The sequence below is a fragment of the Ranitomeya imitator genome, chromosome 9 (assembly GCF_032444005.1).
Source record: "Ranitomeya imitator isolate aRanImi1 chromosome 9, aRanImi1.pri, whole genome shotgun sequence".
NCBI lineage: Eukaryota > Metazoa > Chordata > Amphibia > Anura > Dendrobatidae > Ranitomeya > Ranitomeya imitator.
In genome coordinates, this window is record NC_091290.1 from 18,182,072 (window position 1) to 18,188,141 (window position 6,070).

Sequence of the window (6,070 nt, forward strand, 5' to 3'; positions counted from 1 at the left end):
ACAAGAATATAACTACTATAATACTGCCCCTATGTACAAGAATATAACTACTATAATACTGCCCTATATGTACAAGAATATAACTACTATAATACTGCCCCTATGTACAAGAATATAACTACTATAATACTGCCCCCTATGTACAAGAATATAACTACTATAATACTGCCCCTATGTACAAGAATATAACTACTATAATACTGCCCTATATGTACAAGAATATAACTACTATAATACTGCCCCTATGTACAAGAATATAACTACTATAATACTGCCCCCTATGTACAAGAATATAACTACTATAATACTGCCCCTATGTACAAGAATATAACTACTATAATACTGCCCCTATGTACAAGAATATAACTACTATAATACTGCTCCTATATACAAGAATATAAATACTATAATACTGCCCCTATGTACAAGAATATAACTACTATAATACTGCCCCTATGTACAAGAATATAACTACTATAATATAATACTGCTCCTATGTACAAGAATATAACTACTATAATACTGCTACTATGTACAAGAATATAACTACTATAATAATGTCCCTATGTACTAGAATATAACTACTATAATACTGCCCCTATGTACAAGAATATAACTACTATAATATAATACTGCTCCTATGTACAAGAATATAACTACTATAATGCTGCTACTATGTACAAGAATATAACTACTATAATAATGTCCCCTATGTACAAGAATATAACTACTATAATACTCCTCCTATGTACAAGAATATAACTACTATAATACTGCTCCTATGTACAAGAATATAACTCCTATAATACTTCCCCTATATACAAGAATATAGCTATTTTAATACTGCCACTATGTACAAGAATATAACTACTATAATACTGCCCTATATGTACAAGAATATAACTACTATTATACATCCCCTATATACAAGAATATAGCTACTATAATACTACTCTCTATGTACAAGAATAGAACTACTATAATAATGCTCCTATGTACAAGAATATAACTACTATAATACTGCTCCTATGTACGAGAATATAACTACTATAATACTGCCCCTATGTACGAGAATATAACTACTATAATACTGCCCCTATGTGCAAGAATATAACTGCTATAATACTGCCCAATGTGTACAAGAATATAACTACTATAATATTGCTCCCTATGTACAAGAATATAACTACTATAATAATGCCCCCTATGTACAAGAATATAACTACTATAATACTGCTCCTATGTACAAGAATATAACTACTATAATACTGCCCCTATGTACAAGAATATAACTACTATAATACTGCTCCCTATGTACAAGAATATAACTACTATAATACTGCCCCTATGTACAAGAATATAACTACTATAATACTGCCCCCTATGTACAAGAATATAACTACTATAATACTGCTCCTATGTACAAGAATATAACTACTATAATACTGCTCCTATGTACAAGAATATAACTACTATAATACTGCTCCTATGTACAAGAATATAACTACTATAATACTGCTCCCTATGTACAAGAATATAACTGCTATAATACTGCTCCTATGTACAAGAATATAACTACTATAATACTGCCCCTATGTACAAGAATATAACTACTATAATACTGCTCCTATATACAAGAATATAACTACTATAATACTGCTCCTATGTACAAGAATATAACTACTATAACACTGCCCCTATATACAAGAATATAACTACTATAATACTGCTACTATGTACAAGAATATGACTACTATAATACTGCTACTATGTACAAGAATATAACTACTATAATACTGCTCCTATGTACAAGAATATAACTACTATAATACTGCCCCTATATACAAGAAGATAACTACTATAATACTGCTACTATGTACAAGAATATAGCTACTATAATACTGCCCCTATATACAAGAAGATAACTACTATAATACTGCTACTATGTACAAGAATATAACTACTATAATACTACTCTCTATGTACAAGAATATAACTACTATAATACTGCTCCCTATGTACAAGAATATAACTACTATAATACTGCTCCTATGTACAAGAATATAACTACTATAATACTGCTCCTATATACAAGAATAAAACTACTATAATACTGTTCCTATGTACAAGAATATAACTGCTATAATACTGCTCCTATGTACAAGAATATAACTACTATAATACTGTTCCTATGTACAAGAATATAACTACTATAATACTGTTCCTATGTACAAGAATATAACTACTATAATACTGCTCCTATGTACAAGAATATAACTACTATAATACTACTCTCTATGTACAAGAATATAACTACTATAATACTGCTCCCTATGTACAAGAATATAACTACTATAATACTGCTCCTATGTACAAGAATATAACTACTATAATACTGCTCCTATATACAAGAATATAACTACTATAATACTGCTCCCTATGTACAAGAATATAACTACTATAATACTGCTCCTATGTACAAGAATATAACTACTATAATACTGCTCCTATGTACAAGAATATAACTACTATAATACTGCTCCTATGTACAAGAATATAACTACTATAATACTGCTCCTATGTACAAGAATATAACTACTATAATACTGTTCCTATGTACAAGAATATAACTACTATAATACTGTTCCTATGTACAAGAATATAACTACTATAATACTGCCCCTATGTACAAGAATATAACTACTATAATACTGCTCCTATGTACAAGAATAGAACTACTATAATACTGCTCCTATGTACAAGAATATAACTACTATAATACTGTTCCTATGTACAAGAATATAACTACTATAATACTGCTCCTATGTACAAGAATATAACTACTATAATACTGCCCCCTATGTACAAGAATATAACTACTATAATACTGCCCCTATGTACAAGAATATAACTACTATAATACTGTTCCTATGTACAAGAATATAACTACTATAATACTGCTCCTATGTGCAAGAATATAACTACTATAATACTGCCCCTATGTACAAGAATATAACTACTATAATACTGCCCCTATGTACAAGAATATAACTACTATTATACTGCTCCTATGTACAAGAATATAACTACTATAATACTGCTCCTATGTACAAGAATATAACTACTATAATACTGCTCCTATGTACAAGAATATAACTACTATAATACTGCTCCTATGTACAAGAATATAACTACTATAATACTGTTCCTATGTACAAGAATATAACTACTATAATACTGTTCCTATGTACAAGAATATAACTACTATAATACTGCCCCTATGTACAAGAATATAACTACTATAATACTGCTCCTATGTACAAGAATAGAACTACTATAATACTGCTCCTATGTACAAGAATATAACTACTATAATACTGTTCCTATGTACAAGAATATAACTACTATAATACTGCTCCTATGTACAAGAATATAACTACTATAATACTGCCCCCTATGTACAAGAATATAACTACTATAATACTGCCCCTATGTACAAGAATATAACTACTATAATACTGTTCCTATGTACAAGAATATAACTACTATAATACTGCTCCTATGTGCAAGAATATAACTACTATAATACTGCCCCTATGTACAAGAATATAACTACTATAATACTGCCCCTATGTACAAGAATATAACTACTATAATACTGCCCCTATGTACAAGAATATAACTACTATAATACTGCCCCTATGTACAAGAATATAACTACTATAATACTGCTCCTATGTACAAGAATATAACTACTATAATACTGTTCCTATGTACAAGAATATAACTACTATAATACTGCCCCTATGTACAAGAATATAACTACTATAATACTGCCCCTATGTACAAGAATATAACTACTATTATACTGCCCCCTATGTACAAGAATAGAATCTGTGGCTGAGCTTCATGAGAGCATTAACCTCCCTATGTGTAGAAATGTTTCTTTTTGCTTATTATGAATGATTCAAATTTAAAATAAAATATATATTTTTTGTCTCCTAACAGAACACCACGATGTAAGTATATTCCTCACCAATGCTGGGTAATGTCTAATATATTCTTATATCGTATCTGTATCATATACAGTTGGGTCCAGAAATATTTGGAAAGTCACACATTTTAGTTTTTATTCCCAATTATACTGGATCTGAAGAGTAATATTTCAGCTATGCGAGTTTTTACAAATATACGGTATTATAATAACCAGTGCCTCCCGAGAAACAGTTTGATGCAGAATAACAAAGAAGGAATTTGCCGGCAGGCTAAGCATCAACGAAATGCTTGGAAGAGCTCGGAAGACAACTAACGTTAATGTTTGCAGCATCTAACCCCTTTATAACATGTAATCTATTGTCTACAATTCCGAGCTGGGTTCATGTATAAATCCAGAGAGTTCATCTCAAGTAAAATGAAAAGCACAGCCAAGGAATTAGAGCAAACTTTAAAGATTCCCTAGTTATAAACATAGCAAAAAAGGCAATGGTGTTTACCTTCCAAAGTCACAAAGGAAAATGCACAATCATAGTGCAGCAGACACCCTTCCTAAAAGGAGGCAGCACAGGTAGAACATACTGATGAACCAGTCTCTGCCTCCCAATCCATGGAAGGGGTGATTACCTAGAATTAGAAATGCACACAGATGGCACTTGGAAGAGGCACACACATGTATAGCACAGTGCGCTATATATGTGTGTGACCAGCGCCCTATTCCATGTTCCATCTGTGTGCAATTCTAATACTGGGCAATCACCCCCTCCATTGATTGGTAGGATGGGAGTGGTTGTTTCATCAGTATATACACCTGTGTCTTATAAGATTTTTTTTTTCTACTGCTTCCTCGTAATTCAACTGTTTCACCAAAGCCTTAAGAAAAGTCTCAGAGGAAGTAAGAATGAGATATTTTCTCATTTTGCTGTAGAGAGCTGTTACATTTGTTAGTTTTATATTAGTTTTAGGTCGAAAAATAATTTTATCCAATTCGATTGGATCTTACCTCTTTTTCTACATCAAATAATAATTTTACGATGCTTTCAAAGAGAAAGAAGACAGGAACTTTACTACCACCTATTGGAAGGAGTGATCCTAAAAGTCAATATCGACCCTTTAAAAGAAGCATATCAAAGGGAGAGAAATGCGGCAGTCACCTTATAGAGGTTGCGGGGAAAAAGAAGGTGGACGACGGCCGGGTCCTGGGAGCTTCCCTATATATATTCTGGCTGGAGGAGAAGTTGGTTAGTTGGTCTGTAGGAGAGTATGAGGGGAGAAGGAGCAACGGAGAAGTGAGGAGCTGGAGGGGAGCTGCAACTGAGCTCCCTCCTTGCTGAAGCGCAGGAACCGTACACCGGGAGTCCGAGGCTGTGTTGGACTGTATGCCCCGCAGCAGAAACCGGAGGGCAGGAGATTTCAAGTTTCATGCTCACAACTACACCTGAAGGCACAGCACCATATAGAGCCCAAGTAGGGACACCTGTAAGAAGGCTCGCATTGCCTGCCATGTGGGTACTGTCTTACTTTCAGGACAGAGAGAGAGGACCTTGTGAGAAGCCTCAGGCAGCAAGGGACTCACACTTCAGCGCAGTAAGGAAGGCTTCCAACCCTACCTGGATAAGGGGACTCCAAATCGCTTCCAGGCTGCCTGGATCTCAAAACAACCTGTAACCTGTGTCTTGGACCGTGAATATATCAGTAAAAGGTAAAGAGACTGCAAAATCTGTGTCTTGCAATTCCTTTCTGCACCCTAACACCCATCATCCTTTACCAACTACACCGGGAGCCCTGGGGACTAAGCTTCACCTGTGGGAAGCCATTCCAACACTGCTGCAATTCCATCGGCCCCCGGCGGACCCCCCTTCTAAGCAGCGACTGTCATCCCTGACCGAACACCACAGGTGGCGTCACTAAACATGCCCTTTAAAGACGCCCAGGGCCACGGACCGGGTCATCGCCACCGTGACTGCCTCTTTAATGACCACCGGACCCGGCCCGAGTACTCCAAGGTCCTAGCGGGCGCTCCATTTGCCCCTCATCGGTGCAAACATGGAGAACTGGTGGGGCTGGATGAGAGACC